At 47.6% G+C, this 20897-nt stretch overlaps 1 protein-coding gene across 1 annotated transcript in view; it reads right to left on the reverse strand.

Moving 5' to 3' along the window:
* Positions 1-20897, reverse strand: part of HECTD4 (HECT domain E3 ubiquitin protein ligase 4) — a 2691195-nt gene that overhangs the window by 1620723 nt on the left and 1049575 nt on the right. The gene's annotated exons all lie outside the window — the stretch shown is intronic.

Raw genomic sequence — 20897 nt, forward strand, 5'->3', positions numbered from 1 at the left:
ATGCCCTGCAGCTCCACATGGTTAATTTGGAGCCAGGATTTGCCGGAGACCAGAAGCATACGATTTTCAAGTCTTACAAGTGGCCTTCACAAACACCATTGCAGATCTTTTGCAGTCTTCTCTGAAATCTGGATGTGATCAAATATGTCTCTCTGATGTTGTGCCCCCTGCGACTTTATGTCCCACATATACTAGCTGGTGTACTTGACCAACCAGTTGCAAGAGGCCATCAATCCCAGCAACCTCAGAGTCATCCTTGCTGAGATCTAGGACAGGGGCCGAAACTTTGGGATTATAGCCCAAATGTCCCAGACTCTCTGTTCTGGGGGAAGCCACGAAACTACACAAGTCATGTTCGGAGTAGTGCAGATGAAGGGGAGCGTTTGTGAAGGTGTCAGGTGCGAGAAGGGTCACAGTAGTTTGGAGGTGGGTGATGTGTGCCTGGAGTAAGCCTGCCTTGAGCAGCCTGTCTTCAAGGAAGGGAAAGACTGGAACCACGATCCCAAAGGTATGCAGCAGCCACTGCCATTACTTATAACACAGAAAGGCACTGGTGAGACCAAAGGGGTACACAGAGAAATGAAAATGCTCCTGTCTCATCGTGAATCCCAAATAGGTCCTGTGGGCCTGCAGGATGGATGTGGAAATAAGCATCCTGTAGGTCCAACAAAACCATTCAGTCCCCATAGTCGAGCGAAAACAAGACGAGGGTGAGTATCTTGAATTTATCCTTCCAGAGAATGGCATTGAGAGGGCAACGGTCTAAATTAGGACAAAGGCCTCCTTCCTTCTTCTGGACCAGAAAGTAAGGGGAGTAACAACCAAAGCCCACTTCTGATGCCGGCACCCTCTCAATGGCTCCTTTGGTCAGAACCTTCTGCAGCAAGAGGAACAGGTGGTCCTCCTAAGGATGCTGGAAGATACGGCGAGATTACAAGAAATGGTAGGGTGTAACTCTGATGGAAAATCTGTAGGACCCACTTGTCCAAAGTTATAGTCTGTCACCCTGGCAGAAAATGCTGAATCCTGCATTCAATGGTGAGGCTGTGTTTCTCAAAGGACACACTAAAGAGGTTTTGAAGCTTTGGCAGTGCAAGCAGCAGAATGTACTGCCCCAGAGGTCCAGAAGGTCCGTGAGAACTGCAGACTCTGCCATGAAAAGGTGGAAGGATTTGCAGGGCAGATTGAACTTGCTGGCAATTCTTGAAGCCTCTACCTTAGCCATGGAGTGGGCAAACTTGTTTGAATGGCTGATGTGGCGGGAAGGGCAGGCCCAAGGAGCGCACTGTGGCCTTATCCTTAAAGTGCTCATGGGCAAGTCTGCCATCTCAACAAAAAAGTGAGAGCCATCTAATTTCATGACCATTAACGTGGACAGGACGTCGTCGAAAAACATATGGAACTCATCCAGACCTGCCTCCTGAGAGACACAGGTTCCCATTGCCCTGACTCAGCAACCTGTGGCCTTCAAGCCACAGCTGATGGTAAATTTTGCTGCATCGTAACCATCCTGGATAGCCTGCATAAGAATGTGACGTAAGTTGTTAGGGACACCAGACAAGAGTTGAGGGACAGAGTCCTAAAAGGTGTGGGTATAACACCTTAGATGGCAGCTGTTGTTGACTGGTTGAGGAAAAAATAAGTTTCACAATGGTTTTGATGTGTTTTGATTCCCTGTCCGGTGGAGTGGTAGGGAATGCGTTAGGGATGAACTTACTTATTAGGCCTACAAGACTAGGCTTTCAGGTGTGGGGTGCTGAGTCAAGATGTCCAAGTCACTGGGGCTGGACCATCGCGCCGTGCTATCTGCCTGTTCACTGGAGATCCAGAACAGGGATTTGCCCGAACCTCAAGAAGGGTGTCTCTGCGAGGGCCTCATTGAATAGAGGCATAGGGTCAGTATTTATTTGCTCAGGCTGAAGCACATCTGTGAGCACATTAGTCCTCACTGCCAAAGTAGGTAACTTGGGGTCGAAAACATCGGCTGCCATTCATATGACTATAGCAAAGGAGGTACTTTCTTCTGTGAAAGGGCCTGGAGGCAGAACTAGCCTTGTGTCTGGTGAGGTGTCCAGGCCACTGGCCTCCTAAAGGTCCCCCTAATTGTCATAAGTGTATGGTTGGGCAAAGTCATCACCAGCACCATATGCACTGTTGTCAGAATCCATTCCAAATAGAGTATGGAAGGTTTGCACCGTTCCTGGAGGTAGGGTGAAAGTATTGGAATCTGATGGATAGCTGAAGCTGCAGACCAAGAGGATTAGGGTGGGCCTTGGATGAAGCAACTCCAATTCGGAAAGCACAATAGGCTATGCTTCGTCATCCGACTGCATCACTGTTGACGCTCCTGGGTCGTGGTTCCAGGATCAATGTTAGCAGCAGAGCTGATGCATAGCTGCTAGCAGGCCCAGAGCATCCAGCTGGCATTAAGGGTGGACCCACCAGAAAATTCCCAGGTGGAGACACTTGTGGTTCCTTGGGGCCAGAGGCGCGCCAGATGGAGCCGTTAATGTGCCAAAGAGCCACAGAATGGCTTTATGGAATTCTTCGATTTGCTTCGACACTGCAGAGGGTCTTTGGCATTTGGGTTGCCTCTGGACAATGTTCAAATCAGGAACAAAGGCGCTGAAAGGTAACTGCTTCGGGAGCAAGACCAAGACGGCACATTGGCATTCTTGATCCTTCTCTGTAGCTCGAGAGTGGTGGAAAGGCATGAGTCCCACTTGGACTTTTTATGCTTTTTCTTCAACTTACCAGAAGACTTCTACCACAATCACTGTTGGTCATAGGAACAACTGGGGGAACGGAACCTTCCCTTCGACCACTGTCAGAGGGGAAGCCTTCCGCTGATTGGCAACATAGAGCTTTGCCACTCAGTCCCGAATGGCCTTGGAATTCATCAAGGCCCAGTCACTACAAGTCTTGGAGTTCAAGTTCTGACCTCAGGTTCCACAGGAAAACCTGATGGGAGGGCTGTCAAAGACATTTGCTTGCAACAGCCCTTACAATATTTAAACCCTTTAGTTTTTTCTTAGACACTTTTTGTTTTAATTGAGATAAAGCTCTCATGAAGATTGGAGGGGAATGGGTTTAAATCTGCATCCAATGGTGCAGAAAGGAACTTACGTCAATGCATACAAGTAGCGCCTAGATGTGCAGAACCACATGGTGCCACCTACCGGTGCACGAGGTACTGCTTTAAGATATTTCAGATTCAGTCTGACACCTGGTGAGGAATCTGCAACTAGAAGTAACTATCAGAATGAATATGGAAACTATATGGTAACGAAGGAAATCTATTCTAGCAGACAAAGCAGTTCAAACAAGTAAGGAAGCATTTTTCACATATGTATTATTAGTAAATCCATAGTAAATGTTTCATAGTAATGCACTACTACAGGACAAGTGTAGATTCTTGAGTAAATCATAACACAGAAGGCAATATTGTGCCCTCCTGAATGTCCTTCCACACACACTCACTCTGCCACCTGTTGCACTCATACTTAAAATTGAAGGTTATACGCTTGATTATGGAGCTGAAAGATTAGTGGCCTCTCATTCCCCAGATAAGCTTCATGTTTTGAATTTGCACATTACTCTGCGTGCATTCATTTTCTTCTACCCTTCCGGATGGGCGAATTCCCACTCGACAGATTGCTTGTCTTTTGCATATCTTCCTCCTTCTCCTCAAATCCAACTGTAGTTGATGGTCCTGCATGATTTGGTTCTCCTGACTGTGCCATGGTTGGATAAATATGGAACAGTGAGAATCAGTATCACCTTATAAGGTGTCCTGCTTCTCATGTAATGGTGCAGCTCTTTTTGACAAGTAAATTACTTTTTCTTGTGAAGGAAGGTTACCTGAGACCGCAGACAATCAGAAACTGAGAAAGCTATATAAAACGTAAAACAGCCTACTGACTATACAGGACATAGAGCCCTTGTTGCTATGGCTGAGCCAGGTCTGCAGTCTGGGAACACTAGAGTTCAATATGTAGGACTCCTCCCACCCCCACCCCCACTTTTCAAATTCAAGCTTTATTCCAGGACACCTCTGCGGATATTTGTATATAGAAAAATAATTTTCCCTTGCCTTCTCTTCAACGTTTTAGCATTTATCAATTACCTCATCTTTTATCAATTACCAATATGATTACAAGAGATTGACACAGAGCTGTTCCTTCCTTCTCAATAACTTCTATGAATATGGCTATTTCACTAAGTCTATGCACATCAATCAAACAGCTTTAGAGTCTCCACTTTTGGGGATGTAGAGCATCTTCATTCCATCCAAGACAAATAAGTAAATTAGGGATTATCTAGTTTTAATGATTTTGTTCTCAGATTGATTCTGATCATGGGTGATTTTTAGGCCTTGCGTCAGCGTTGCAGTGCCCAGCACTGCTCGTGCAGCGAGAGACCTCTTGGAGGGGGTTTGAAAATCGACCTTAGAATCGCACACGCTCTTGAGTGTGCTTTTCCTTTTGTGCTAGGCTATTGGACTTTGCGTGCGTCTTGTAATGAAAGACAGCACGCAATTGGCTAAAGGCGGGAGCAGTGCTCCACCCATGGCTTATTGGTGTCTATTACACGCACCAAGGCCATGTGGTTTCAATTATCGTGCCCAGACACGTGCGCGATAATTGAAACCACATGTCTTGCTGTGGCGGGCGCACCACTCGCTGGCTTCTTCTGTTTTTGGATCCATTTCACAGGGAAGCAACTAAATGAAAGAAGGAAAGAGAGGGGGGCTGCTTGCGCGCACCACTCTTTTTTACTGTGGGCCCTTTAATGACAGTCTTTATGTGTTCGATGTATGCTGCAGAGGATATATTCTAAATAAAAAGTTGTGCTTTTACCGGTCTATTGGGCTTTTGCACGGCGAAATTCCAAGACTCCAATGGTCAGTGTATTTTGCCAAGAACTCTAGTGATTCGCCCTGCACCGTGCTCTGCTGTTGCTGTCTGTGGAGGTAATTGTGTACCCCCCCCCCCCCCAGGACGTCGCTGTTGCCGCTGTGAAGCCTGCCAGGCTCACACGCCTTACCACTCTCCAAAAGCAAAGAAAGCGCTGTGTGCCTCACCGCCGCCGGCTTAGGACAGGAGTAAAGTACTGAGGGCCGGTATTCTCTCACCACCGGCCCCCGATCACCAGGATTGCTGTGTGTCCTCTTCGAATCACTGCCGCTGGCCCGGAAGCCTAGAGAGCACTTCGCCTGCATTTACCGCTGACTGCCTGGGGCAGAGTTTGCGGTACAGAGAAGCCGCGTTGCAGTGCGAGCGAAGCCAGAGGGTTGCCTGGTAACCAGGACGCCTCCGCCGACGTCACCGTTAAAGAGAGCAGGAAAGCCGCCAGAAGGAAGTCCGTCTCGACCAGCGCGTCACTGCTTGACAAGAAGGGGTCCCACCGGTGGATCGACTGGAGAGAACCATCTCCGCAAGAGCACTCTCAGGTAATACGCTCCCGGCCACGCTGCCGTCTGTGCGAGGCCAGGGGCCGGTGGAGAACCGGAGGGGCTGTAGTGACTGAGCACCCTCCCCCCTGTATTTTTTTTGTACGCTGTAGTATGCCCCTTGAAGTTACCCCCCATCGCATTTAGAGCTCCACCCTTCCCTTCCACTCGATATATAAGTGCTTTCACTTTAGCAGTGACACAGTACAGCAACAAAGGCAGGAAGTTGTGGAAACCTACTCCTGGGCACAGCCATAGCAAGTAAACTTGCCCAGCTACAGGGTGCAGTACACGTTACCCAAAGCTGTAACCTAAAGCCGTAACGCAAATAACCGTATCTGCCCAATCAGAGCACTGGACTTTTAAAGAGCGCAGTGGTGTGATGTGTGCTTACACAGCATGATGCTGAGCTGCCCATTGTCTGCTTCTGTATTGTACTGCACCAGAAGCTGTTAACTCCCCTTACTCTTATTTGTGCATCTATGTTTATATTGAAGTTGTTTTTATTGCACATAAGTCCCAGGGGTTATTTACAAAATGGGCGCCACGCTTTATGTTACTATTTACAACAAGGGGTGGTGAGGGACAGAGTCTCTGAATTAAGCAGAAAGCTCTCACCCAGTCAAGAGATCAGGGCTAGATCCAACACCGTTTTTTAGCTCACTGCACCATCCCAGTTTCAGAACCTGGCTGTATGCAAATTAGTCTGTTCCTGTCCCAGTGCATGATGGGAACAGGGCAAACCAAACTACAAAAGCCAATTCCTACACTGGGAAGGAAACAAGCTCCCGGGGACCGGTTTCTGGCATTACAGCCGTCTTCGGCCCGGTTTGCTTGAATCCTGATGGTGCAATGAGCAAGGGTCTCACATCTGAGAATACCCTTCCACGCTTAGGGTGGACAAAAATATTTACAACAAGGGGTGGTGAGGGACAGAGTCTCTGAATTAAGCAGAAAGCTCTCACCCAGTCAAGAGATCAGGGCTAGATCCAACACCGTTTTTTAGCTCACTGCACCATCCCAGTTTCAGAACCTGGCTGTATGCAAATTAGTCTGTTCCTGTCCCAGTGCATGATGGGAACAGGGCAAACCAAACTACAAAAGCCAATTCTTACACTGGGAAGGAAACAAGCTCCCGGGGACCGGTTTCTGGCATTACAGCCGTCTTCGGCCCGGTTTGCTTGAATCCTGATGGTGCAATGAGCAAGCTTTATGTTACAGCATGGCCGCTTTTATATTTACAAAGACAATAGGTTATGTCAAATGCTCGTTTTGGGTGCTGACTGGTGATGTAATTCACAGTTCATTTATTGCTGCAATCATAAGGTTAAAATCTCCTTGGGCACATAGTAGTCGCACTGATTGGTTTGAACATTAGTCTACTCAATGTAATTTTACACCAAAGCCTGTAGAAATTAATTTGTTTCCTCAGTTGGGCACATCGACTGCACCTAGAGGCTTTTCGGATGTGTTCATTCTTATAGCATCACAGCTATAGCCTGTGCAAACTGTCATATGTTTGTTTCCCACAAGAACCGCAACTCGAGTGTTTCACGAGTGCAGTAGTTACTAGCACCTCTGGGTCGTCTTTTTGCAGCACAGTTCGTTGTCGGAAACCATCACAACACATTTGCCTCCTACCACTGCTGTAATAGTTGTGCTTTGTCATTCTTTGTTGCAGACGTTCGGCCCCAAAGGATCCAAGAACTAACATCAACGGCCACTGAGGAGTTGCATAAAGTTGAAAGTGTTCACCATGTGAATGTGCTTCTACTTTTGAAGGAAGCCCTGAGGGTGATTCAGAGGGTCCCACCATTTCTTAACCTAGGCACATTGTCCTGTTAGGTTTCTCTTATGCACCTCTCCACCATATGCAGAGGTTGTAGGATAGATTTGGTGTCATTTCTTAGGTGGTCATTCAGCAGAGGTAAAATATCTTACAAAGTGATTCTGTATGAGGAACAAGTTTGTGTATTTTGGGGAAATCATATCAAACCCTCCAAGATTTCCTCGGGAAAAATCACTTCCTCTTCGGAATGATGAAGTAGCATGAATAACTCTCTTTCCACTCCAAGTCCGATACCTTTTGATGGCTCCTTTGGAGAGTGGAAATGTAGTCCTGTATCCGGAAGGAGAGAAGTTCATTCAAAATTCACTCTAGTGTGGCAGGAAGGTAGGGTGAGAAATAAATAAAAGGAAGGGTATTGCCATTAAGAACAATCTGTAAGAACCATCTGTCTGACAAGATGGATTGCCAACCTAGGAGGAAATAATGAGCCCTGCCTCCCGCCGGTTGGATGTAGGCCATTGAGGACCAACTAAGGCAGCTTGGTAGTTGTTTCAAGGGAGGATTAGGAGTTTGAGGGCTGGAGCGCCTGCTTGTCTGGCTGATGTCTGTCAAGGCTTCCTCCATAGCTCGAAAGGGTTGAATGGTATGCTGCATCACTAGCTGGGAAGACTGCTGTTGCGTGCAGACTTACCCCCTTGAATAGCCCTTACATTTGCTGGGAGTTGTTTCGCAGGAGTCAACAGACAAAGGATCAAGCTAGGTTCCTATTGTCTATAAACCATTCCAGCTGAGAGTCCACCTTCTCTCTAAAGAGTTTAGAATCAGCGTGGGGCATGTTCAACAGTGATATTTGCACGTAACCGGAAAATCCAGTCCCTACATTCAGGCATGGCTTCAGAGTAACACTGGTTCCAAATGCTTTGCCAATGCAGTCCAGGGTGTCCAGGCCTGCGTGGATAACTTATTTTGTAACATCTTGCCCATTATGGATTGTCTGAGTCAGGAAGGTTCGAATGACTTCTAGGACGGCTGGCAACATCTTGCTGGACATTTCCCATAAAGCATGCTTGTAACAGCCTAACAAACAGAAGAAAAACTCTCTCAAAAGTAAAAAGTTGCTTGGATTCTCTATGCAGGTGGATAAGCTGGCAATGAGTTAGGATTAACCTTACTGACTTGAAGCCTGCACAATTAGATTTTCTGGGGTGGGGTGCTTGGTGAGGAAATCTAGATCACCCGGAACATGCCTGTGCCATCTAGCTACTTGACGACTAATGGGCAGACAAGAACAACACAGCCACCGAGGCATGAGTGATAGAATCACTGAATGGGATCAAAGATTCCAATGCTGCTGGCCCAGGGCGGAGAGTCAAAGTTTATTTCAGTCTCAATGGTAAACACCTGCAATTCTAGTACCTCAGCTGCCCTCTGAAACACCACTGCAAATGAGGTAAGCATATGATGAGAAGGGGCATCTCCTCCACTAAGGTAGAGGTCTGTCGCCCCACAGGAAAAATAAAATGTTAACAGCATGCTATTATTTTATTTTTCAGTACTCCTCTGTAGGGGTGGGCTGGCATGCTCACGGAGCAGGGAGAAGGAGTGGTGGCACTCTCCAAGTGTGCATAAAAGTTTGGCCGTCTGTCTTGGGCTGGGGCAAACAGTCATGTGCGCTTTGCATGTTCTCCACTGGGCTGTGTTGCACAGCCTGTGTGGAGAACATGCCCAAGCTCCCAGTCCCCATCTGAGAGCCGAACCACAGCACTCAGACCAATCACAACGCTACTATCAGCAGCGTCATGATTGGCTAGGGGTGTCTAGAAGCGTGGGTGCTCCATGTTCCTGTGTCAAAGAATAAGAGAACAGAGGAGAAATGTCAGGTAAGTTAATTTTTTTCCCCTTTTATTTTTTGAGCCCCACCGCTACTGCCCCGTAGCAGTTGCTACTGGTGGTGAGTCAAGCTGCTTCACAGGAAGTGTTGAATTCACTTTTGTAAATCATGGTATAAGAAATACAGATAATGAGAGGGCAGTAAGCCATCCCACTCCCCATAGTCATCAGTATCCTGGGTGCACCTTATTCTGATATACAATTAGAATCTGAGCCAAAAAGAGAATGGAGCCTCTGATGATAGTTGCATGGCATTAGAGGCATCAACTTATCATGTAACATGAAAGCAGGTTGTGCTTTAATTATTTCGTAGTATGACACAGGACAAGCACGGGCCAACATTGGTTCATGGTCTGACATGGGTGTCAGCACTGGGTCATAAATGGGTGCTAGTGTAGCTGGCACTGGGAAGCTGAAACCCGCATGGAAGTTTGCAGGTGCATCAATATGGTCCAAATAGTGGTTCCCAAGGGGGTTAAAGGAGTCTCTGGAGGACCCCCATGCAGTAGTCCGAGTAGAGGCCCCTGTGGCTTTGAGGGTACTGTTGGCATGCCAGAGGAAGTCAGAAGCACACTAAATATTTGCATATAGCCTTCTTGAAGGCCTCCATCTGCTGATGGGTTGGCGATGGGCTAGGGAACTCAGGGTGTGGCTTTGTGGAGGAGTGCAGCTTAAATATGGATTCCCAAGCACCTTTTCTTTAGCACCAGACTTGCAAGATGGGGTTGAGTCTTGCATAGCTTTCTTGTGCTTGCATTTGTACTTTGATTTAGCTGAAGAATTTGAGTGGGAAGTGGAGTGGCCTTGGGAATGGCTGTGTGACCAGGCCTGAGACTTAGAATGGTACCTGTGTGATATGGGTTACTGCGAATGCTTTGCGATGTACAGTTTTGCCTTTAGGCGCACTAGGGCACATGACTTGAAGTTGTGACAGGAGTTCAGTTATCAAAGACACGCCTCATAGGGGTCTGTGACTGATTTCTGCTTGTGGAAGTCTTCCACACCTTCAAGCCTGTTGTTTTTTTGAGGGGACATCCCTCATAGCACACTGTATGAAAAACAATTCAGAAACTTAGAAGATGGACAAGATGGCCCTCGCACCAGACCACTAACCTGTGCCCAGTGGACATAATATACCAATTTGGTGGTTGGGCAATGTGTGGCCAAAATCACATCTAACACCTCCACAGGCAGGTCACAACTTCTAAGCTGGTTCTGCTTAATCTCCATGTAGGAAAGTGTAGGATGTGGAGATCGGGATGATGAATTGTGCAGTGTTATTGAGACAGCAGGTTGTCAGGAAAAGGCTGGCGGAACAGAGGACAGACACACAGACTCTGCAATACTAAACGTCCAATTACAGCTGGGTCTATCAAGATCAACTGATCTCAATCCCCTCTGACAATCTTTAGAGCTCAGCAAGGCAGCAGCAGAGGTGCAGACACCTAAATGAGACCCAAGTCTCATGAGAGGAAGAAGGATTGTGGCAGGAAATTCCAGGATGCAAAAAAAGGTATGTGTTTTCAGTGGTGGTGAAAAGATACACCCAAGCACACCCCACCCGGCTAGTAAGACTTGAACCAATTCCGGATGCAAATGCCACTCAGTTGGCTAAATGGCATCTGATGAGCGTGTCGAGAATAATAGACTAGTCCAAACTTTGGACCATCGTGGCATCTCTAAGAATTTGGCTTTACAGGAGGATGTGATAAAACGTTTCACTTATTAATGATGGAATTTATATATTAGAACACTGGAAAAATATTAGGAGATAAAATAAAGCAGAGTGCTGGGCCACACTGCTTTTCATTTTTTAGACTGGTCGGTCTTGGTAGTTAGCCTGCTTCTTTACAGACTATTATGGGATTCTCTTGAAGATTCAGCCATCTCAAGAGTCTCATCACCTCCTCGCATAGCCTACAAGCCCCCACTCCACCCAACTTGTTGCAGTACCACATGGTAGTCATGTTGTCCGTCAAGTGTAGCTAACAATGGGCTCTATTTGAAATTAGAATGTTTTTTTTTTAACCTTTTTTACGAATAGTGTGTTTATTAAGCAATGGACAACGGTAAAGCTATAGAGTAGTTCGCACCTGTCATTATGATTATAAAAACCATACTGCAAAGGGACCCAAGAAATATTTTCCATTGTTCATCGGTCATGGGTTCTCAGTGAAGTAAGAATTTATGCCTCTGGACTTTTAACATAACATAAAAGAACATAGCCTAACAGAACCATATAATGTAATATATTCTCCAACAGCCAGCTAATCTCAAAACGTCATATCAATTGATTCAGAATACATACATTAAAACAAAGCAACAAGCCTTTTCCATCTGTACACCTAGGAACTGGAACAAAATTCCCATATCCATCAGGACCACCCCAACCATTCTCCAATTTAGGAGAGAGTTGAAGGCTCATCACTTTAAAGAACACTACATCACAATGCATAAACGATCCATAACCAAGATACCTCTCCTCTCACTCATTGACTTTATTCTTGTCTTGGACCCTGTACAATGCTCTGCTGCTTTTTGGTAAGATTCATGCAAGAGAAATAACATTGACATACATGCAACACTTCCGCTACCTATCCTGCAGACGCTGGAAAGAAGACTGGGGTATGACCTCTATAGACGTTTTTATTTTTCCTTTTTTTTTAAATATATTTTTATTAATTTCACAGTGTTAAAAGTCACATACAGTACTTGATCAACATTTCGGCAGGTTATACAGTACATCGAACGATTAGGGAGAATAGACCAGGTGCAGTCACGGTATCTCCAAAGACCGCCCTCCAGTGCGCTGCAATTCCATTTCAACTGATGGGGAAACACATTTGTCACCTCTATATACATTTCATTTGCTCCATTTTCTGTCCCACTTCTTTGGACACCCTCTCGATTTAAATACCTCCTTCTCCGCTATCATACATTTGTTGACCTCCTTTGCCCAAATTTGATGGGAAGGCCTATCCACCACTCTCAACTTTTTCGCAATGTCACTCTTGACTAAGGTGTAACCCAGTATAGTTAGTTGCTGTTCCACCTCTGTGAGGTCAGTCTGTTCCCATATATTGAGAAGGAGCAGTTGTGGTGTAAGGGTGAGTCCCTTCCCCAGTGCATCTTGGATGTGTCTCGTGGCCTCCTAACATATGGGTCGTACAACCGGACAGTCCCAAAGTGTATGGTAAAAGGTTGCGGCTTGATGACAGCCTCATAAGCAGAGCATTGAACGGTCTCTCGACGTCGCCCTAGGTCTCTTTGCAGGCGGAGACCCATGATTTGAGTGTGATCTCCTCGACGTCGACCTAGAACGCGATCTTCTTCTAGACACAGAGGGCGTTTTTTGAGATCTCAACGTCAACCTCCTCAATGGCGACCTACTCGACATCGACCTCCTAGGCGACTGATGTGTCGACATCATGCGTCTCGATGTCAAATGCATGTGTCTCTCCAGCACCAATACCCTAGGTGTTCGGCTCGACATCGGCGGCGATCTCGACTTCGTCGCGGTCCCTCTCGGCGGCGGACTTCGACGTTGATGTGTCAACGTCAAGCCTCAGCCTATTGACGTCATAGGCGAGCCAGACTTGGACCGTCTACGCGTTGGTGTCGACTTCATCTTCTCACCTTCTCTCGATGACGAAGGACGTCTCAACGTCGATTTCGATGACAACTCGGAGCACAAAGCATTTTGAATGTCGATCTGTGCCTCAACGGTGTATGAGACTGATGTCTCCTTTTCTCACCTTTTTCTTTGCGCTCCAACCTTGTTTGAGAGGAGGGCTTCCTTGAAGGATGTTCTTCTCGCCCACTTGCTTCTTTTCCTCTCTCCTGCATGGAGTGCAGCTTAATCTTCTCCCTTTCCCGAAGGGTTCTTTTTGAAAACTTGCTGCAGTTGTAACACTGATCCGGCTTGTGAGGTGAAGGTAGACAAGCAATACAGACCTAGTGACGGTCTGACTTAACCATCTTTTTTCCACAGGCCGGTCACTTATTAAATAAGCCCGGCATTTTGACAGGAAGAAATAGCCAAAAGTCAGAAAAAATAGTAGTATTAGTAGGCTAAGTTCTAGAGACGTCGAGTGAAACTAAAAAAGTTCACTTTAAACCAGAAAAAAAGTGATAAAAAAATCACTAACTGGCAAGCTCAATGCTCCAGGATCCTCACAGAAGGAGCCGGAAAAAACAACGGACCTAACGGTTACCTGTGGTGCATGATGGTAGCCTGGAGGACTTTAAGGCACAGCGCCAATTTTCCAATTGTTTTCTATGCAGCCTTTCTAGGCAAATCTGCCTCTATGATCTTGCCTTTTTACATTTGAAAATAAAGGTTGTGTGTTTCAAAGCAAACTCAGAGCAGTTTTCTTTATATATATCATATGTATATTATGATTTATATGTCTTTATTTTTTAAAAATGTAAAAGATTTACATGCAATAATGGCAGTTTTTGAGACTAGTAATACGTTTTCAGGCTGCATATGTATATGCATATTATCTATATATATCTATCTATCTATCTATCTATCTATCTATCTATCTATCTATGTTTATTATTGGCTATTGCTCCAGGGTCCCCGCACGTGGGCGGGACTATTCAGTGCTTATGACTATTGATGAGTATTCCCTGGAAGAAAATAACATTGACGTGCAAGACGGTCCTTAGACTCCTCCCAGTCCTCCTCCACCTCTGGCGTATGTGGTACAGGCTGCGGCAGTGGGGCAGGGGAAGGAAAAAACGGCGCCGGACAGGGCCGAACCGGTGCCATGTCCCAATTCGGATCTCAGGTAGGAACAAAATTGTCCTGGAACCTGGGCAAGGGTGGAACCAATGGCATCCACTGTGGCGCTGGAGGTGGGCCGAAAGCGGCGCTGGGGCCGGAGCCAGCAGTTTGGGTCCTTGTGGCGCCGTGGCTGGAGCCAGCGGTGCAGGATTCTGCGGCGCCGGAACCGCCGCCCCGACAGGATCCTGACATGGGCCCGCGGGCCCGCGGCGGGAGCCTGAGGCCTAAGCAGGCGATCCATTGGAGCAAGAAATTCTTGCACCTGAGCGGGAGTCGCCGACGGACCCGGATAAGGTGGGTAGGCTGTGGGACTCCTAGTGTCCAACGGAGCCGCAGGGTCAGAACCCCTGTCCCCCTGATCTGCAGCTAGGGACCGACGGGGGGGACGTTGGAAAGCGAAAACGCTTCTTAAGACTTCTTTTTGTGTTGTCTCTTACCCGAATCTGAGAGCGAAGACTTGGAGCCCGAGGAGCAGTGATGGTGGCCCCGCGAGCATTCTCTGGAGCGGCCCCTGGACCGTGAACAGCGTTGGGACGAGTGCCGGACCTCAAGCAGCTTCCGGCGCCGTTCCCTCAAGGCCTTAGGGGCCATGGCCGGACAGTCCAAACTGGACCGAGAGTCGTGATCGTTCTCCAGGCAGTAGAGACAGACATCGTGGGGGTCCGCCACAGACATATTGCAACGGCAGGCCCCACAAGACTTACAACCAGGCATCCCTATGTGCACCAGAGTGGATTCAAAATTACAGGAGACAAAAGTCTCAAAAAGGTAGTCAAAAAGTGACTAGGGTACGTGCTTGAATCGGATCTGCGCTTACTGGTGCGGAAAAAGAAAGCACTGACGTCAGCGCGCATGGGTGGCGCCTAAGTAGTCTCTGTGATGTCATCTCGGCGCATACAACGCTAGTGACGGACGCAGAGCTGAAACACGCCGCCTACTGACGCGCAGAGGTACTGCTAGCTAAAGCTTTCCGGATCCAGTCTGACGCCTGGGGATATTCTAAGGTAAGGAATTTATCTCTAACATGTCTCTTTCAGATATAGCCCTTAAGAGTGCACAGAGCAGAGCCCTGCTGGGCCAAAGGAAGAAGAAACCAGAGAACCTCTATACTGATGCAGGGAGCGCTCTACCGTCTTTGAGGAGCGTTACACGCCACTCAGTGTAAAAATCCTGTTCCGTTTTTAATTTTTGTCGCTTGTAATAAAAAAAAAAATTGTATGAATTTGAATGTGAATCCGACCGCTGTTTAATTTGCACACCGCTACTATTGCATAGTTAGATACCTTGCTATCGTTGCTGTCTGGGACGGGGCCGCTCGTTAGGGCGGGATCCATTTCCAGGGCCACGCTCTAGCTGTTCAAGCGTAAGCTGGAATGTCACGTGACCCAATCCCCTTACTAAAAGACATGCTGACGCGACCATGTAGTGCTGTCTATACTGATGCAGGGAGCGCTCTACTGGCTTTGAGAAAGGGTACACGCCACTCAGTGTAAAATCTTGTTCCGTTTTTAACTTTTGTCGCTTTAATTTTTTTTTTTTTAATTGTATGAATTTGAATGTGAATCCGACCGCTGTTTAACTAATTTGCACACCACTACTATTGCATAGTTCGATACCTTGCTATTGTTGCTGTCTGGGACGGGTACGCTCGTTAGGGCAGGATCCATTTTCAGGTTTCTGGGCCACGCTCTAGCTGTTCAAGCGTCAGCTGGAGTGTCACATGACCCATTCCCCTTACTAAAGGATGGGCGGGCGTGCCAATGGCAAGCCCGTCTGCACCCGTCCGTGACCGACCTGTGCCGTGCGCCAGAACCCCTGGCCAAAATTTTAAGCTCACATACACCAAGGCTAACCTTCTATAGATGTGTGACAGATGTGAGCAAATGAGTTGTGTACCTATATCACCCCGTTGCAACTCCCTAGGCCATCATTGCCCCACATGTAATTACGCTATTAACGCCAATGTATCGAACCTCTATTCAACGCTAGATTCCCACTCTTGCAATCTTGTGAAATCCAACAAGTGCTCTTTAAACTGTGTGCTGTTGAACACACGATCACTTCTCAAGCACAAATACGAACTTGAGGACTTTCTCGAACAACATAAGCCGGACTCAATGTTTCTTACTGAAACATGGCTTCATAGCTCCTCAGACCCCGACCTAAATACTGCTATACCTGATGGATACAGCCTTCATAGATGCGATAGAGAAGGACAACGAGGTGGGGGAGCGGCCATTGTAATACCGCTCCCATATTACAGCCACCTTCTCTAACTTCCCCCAACTAAAAGAGGAAGCCATTCAGTTCTCATCCAAATGTAACAATACTTATGTTCTCAACAGTATACTAATTTACAGACCACCAGGGCCTAGAACCCCTTTTATAGAATCAATTGCAACAGCCATGGAGTCTTGTATGGAATACTTCAATTTTTTCATAATCGGGGATTTCAATTTTCATTTAGAGTCCAGTGATAGCTGTGATACAAACAATTTAATCGAGCAAAGTATAAGGAAGCAATAGTCCAATCAAAAACTAGCTTCTTTACAGAGAAAATTATGGGCTCCAAGAACACAGCCAATTTTATAACAGTTTCTATTCTATCTAGTTTCAATAATAGCAAACAGTTTAACCCTACTAGACAGTTCTGCAACAAACTGGGAGATTTCTTTGAGGATAAAGTAGTTAAAAAAATTTGTGGAGTTCTCCAACAGCAAAACTGGAACAAAAGCTCAAATACCCAATGACGATAAGGAAACCACGGAGGTCTTCCTACATGAATTCCACGCTCTAACCTCAGACAGGGTGGAAAAGCTTATATTGACTACTAAGTCGGGATCCCCCTTTGATCCTTGTCCAGTCATGGTCTTTTCATATGGCACCTAGCATAATAGCGAATAGATTAACACCCCTTCCAAATAACTTTTTGTCCAAAGGGCACTTCCCCGACACATGGAAAAAATCCCTGGTCAGACCCATACTAAAAAAGCCAACCCTAGACCCTACCGAGGTCAGCAGTTACAGGCCTATTTCACGTCTACCATTCCCTTCAGAAATTTTGGAAAAAGCCCTTAATGAGGAACTTTTATCCTTCATCCTTCATAAAGACCAACGACAAACTTGACTCAGCGCAACACTGTTTCCGTCCACGTCATAAGCACAGACTCTATTGCTGCTACTGAGGATATACGATGGAAGAACATAAATCTTATCCCTACACATTGCCGTGTGGCGTTCCCCAGGGATCATTGCTTTCTCCCACCTTGTTCAACGTTTACGTTACCCCACTTGCCAGACTCATACGGTTCCATGGTTTTAAAGTGATATGCTACGCTTACGACACACCTGAAGAAGAGGCAGTTAATTTTAGCATGAGGCACATCATATCCTGGATGTTGGACAACTGTTTAAAATTACACACCGGAAAACTGAAGGTCATGTTCGGAAGAGATACTTCCATCTGGAACTCTTCCTGATGGCCAGAAGTAGCAGGACCTTGCCTTCAGCCGTTTAAGCAAGTTAAAAAAACCTCGGGATTAAGATAGATGACCAGCTCTCTCTATCTGAACAAGTTAACAGCATTACTTCCTTCTGCACTTTAAAAGTCCTTAGAAAGATTTTAACTTTTATCCTCATGGCCCTCAAAAAGACAGTTATTACGGCCTTGATACTGTCTAAAATTGATTATTGTAACACTCTCTATTTGGGAACAAAGAAAATCGTGATACTCAAATTACAAATTCTACAAAATGCAGCGCACGTTTACATCTTAAAATTCCAAAGCTTAGCCCCGTAAGCCATGCTATTCGAGACCTACACTGGTTACCAGTCCAGGCAAATATTAATTTTAAATCTATGTGCATTTTGCATAAGTCTCTGCACGGGGCTGGCTCAGCCTATCTTAACTCACATATCAGACGCTACACACCACAACGAGAGCTTAGATCTGTAACCGCCTCTCTGCTGGTGGTTCCAAAGATAAAAACATTAAAGTGGGGTGGCAGAAGTTTTCTACATCTAGCCCCAAAACTGTGGAACATGATGCCCATTAATCTCAGGAAACATACCAATCTGTTAATGCTCAGAAAGGCATTGAAGACATGGCTGTTCGCTCACAAAGTTTAGCCGACTAGCCCGGCTCCTTGTACAGACTCTGGACAGCTAGCGATAAGACGCCTCGGCAAACACGCGCGCTATAAATCCTACATTTCATTTCATTTCAGAAAGAGGGGTGGAAAGGGGATCCACTTTGCTGTGCACCATGCCACAAATTTGTTCCATCTGCAGGCGTATACCATCTTAGTGGAGGGACGCCTGGCTGCCAAGATAACATCACAGACTTCGGGAGGCAGGTCAAACAACGTCAATTGCTGCAGCTCAATCTCCATGCAAGGAGGTGGGGCCTGGACAGGTTTGGGTGGAGGACTGTCCCCTGCTGCTGCGACAGAAGATCCTCCTGAAGAGGCAGTTTGATTAGAGGATCGATGACCATGTGTCGCAGCACGGGATACCAGACTCTTTGTGCCCAATCCGGAACTCTACTTGCGATGAAAAGTGTCGCCCAGCGAATGCTGTCTTGGAAATTCCAACGCGCAGAATTGCTGACATTGAACGTTCTCTGCGGTGGCGAATAGATCTAAGCAAGGCTCTCCCCATTGTTGAAAGAGTCCTTGCACCAACTCAGAGTGAAATCGCCATTCGTAATCCATCATGCACCTGCGGCTGAGTTCGTCCGCCCTGGCTTTCAAGTAATCTGCCAGGTGTTGAACCACCTGGGATATTCCCTGTTGTTCCAGCCATGTCTAGAGGCAGAGATCCTATAGACCTAGGGTCCACGACCCCAACCTGCCTTGTTTACTGCAGTACCACAAGACGGTAGTGTTGTCTGTGAACACCAGCACTACTCTTCTCCGGACAGAAGGAAGGTATGCTTTTAGTGCAAGAAGAAATGCCCGAAGCTCTAGAAGGTTGATCTGGAGCTCGGACTACGCTGGAGTTCAGAGGCCTCTGATCTACGCCTCCCCCATGTGGCCGCCCCATCCCAGAAGTGATGCATCGGTCACCACTGTAAAGTCTGGTTGGGAAAGGGAGCGGGATCTGCCGTCGACCCAATCCTGGTTCTTTAGCCACCACTGCAATTGGTGTACAGTGCCCTCCGAGATCTGGATGCAATCTGACAGGTTCCCCTGATGGCGTGGTCACTTGAACTTCAGGTCCCACCTTAGAGCCCGCATATGCCGCCTGGCATGGTCCACTATCAGGATGCAAGCAGGCCCAGTAGCCGGAGTGTCATCCTGACTGAAACCCGGGATAGAGGCTGAAAGATCGTAATAATAGCCTGAATATCCCTGACTCGCTGTTCGGGAGGAATAGAACAGAAACTGAGTCATGTCCAGAACCGCTCCGATGAAGAGGAGCAGAGTCAGGTGCGACTTCGGCACGTTGATGGAGAACCCCAGCGAATGCAGGAGGTCGGCCGTAGTCTGGAGGTGAGAGATGACAGCCTGGGGCGACCCCGCCTTCAACAGCCAGTCATCGAGGTAGGGAAAGACTGGAACCCCTGATCTGCGCAGATGAGCTGCGAGCACCCCCATCACTTTCGCGAACACCAGAGGGGCGCTGGTAAGGCCAAAGGGGAGCAGAGTAAACTGAAAGTGCTCGTGGCCTACCGGGAACCGTAGGTAAAGCCGGTGGACCGGCAGGGCGAGGTGTGAAAGTAAGCATCCTGCAAGTCCAACGTAACCATCCAGGGTCGAGAGCACACAGGACCTGAGCTAGCGTCAACCTTTTGACCTTCTCCTTCCTGAGGAAGCGGTTGACGTTCCTCGGATCCAAGATAGGGCGCAGGCCTTTGTCCTTCTGGGGCACCAGAAAGTAGTGGGAATAGCAACCACGACCTACTTCTGGGATAGGAACTCGCTCGAAGGCTCCCTTGGCTAAGAGTGCCGAAACTTCCTGTTGGAGCAGGGCCAGATGATCCTCCAACAAGCGATGGTACTGAGGTGGCATGGATGGAGGGGTAGTCTTGAAGGGGAGGGAGTAGCCCTTTTTACTATTTGCAAAACCCACCTGTCCGACGTGATGGTGCACCAGTGGGGGACGTGATGGCGAACCCTGCCTCCCACTGGCGATTGGTGGACCTGAAAGGTCGGACTAGGAGAGTTTGGAGGCTGCAGCAGAGGAGGCTGTGGTGAACTGGCCCACCCGTTGACCCCCAGTACCACGGCAGTGGTTCTCACGTCCCAGGCCGAGCAGGGGATGAACAACTTGCGCTGGCCTGTGATTCTGGGCGGGACATGGTGGGCGAAAAGCAGACTGTGCAAGATGGGTGGTGGAGGGGCCCAAGGACCAGGCCGTAGCCCGAGAGTCCTTAAAGAGCTCCAGCAGGTTGTCTACCTTGCCGGCGAAGAGGCGACGGCCATCAAAGGGCATGTCCAAAAGAGTGGATTGGACATCCCCTGAAAAACCAGTCGACTTCAACGAGGCGTAGTGTCGAAGGGCTACCATTGTGGAAATCGTCCTGCCTAGTGAGTCAGCAGTATCCAGCCCACAGATGGTAAAGTTAGCTGCGTCTCTCCCCTCTGCAACTGCACGGGAGAGCACGGCCCGGGTCTCCTCCGGGCACTGAGGTAGCACTTGCACCACCGTATCCAAGACAGAGTCGGTGTAACGGCTCAATGGACATGCAGTGTTTACCAAACCGCAGCCCCTAGATGGAGGAAGAAAACATTTTCTTCCCAAGATGGTCCTGCTTCTTGGATTCCCTATCACGTGGTGCCTTAGGGAATGCACCTTTGGAGGTGGAGGCTTGGACCTCCAAGCTCTCAGGGGTGGGGTGTTGGGAGAGGAAAGATGGGTTGCCGGGGACAGGGCAGCGGCAATCATCCTATCCACAGGAGCCCCTGTGTTGGGCCTGGACCACGTGCCCAAAAGGATGTCCGTGAGGGCCTAATTAAACGACTCCGAAGAGT

Source organism: Lissotriton vulgaris, chromosome 11 (assembly GCF_964263255.1).
Source record: "Lissotriton vulgaris chromosome 11, aLisVul1.2, whole genome shotgun sequence".
NCBI lineage: Eukaryota > Metazoa > Chordata > Amphibia > Caudata > Salamandridae > Lissotriton > Lissotriton vulgaris.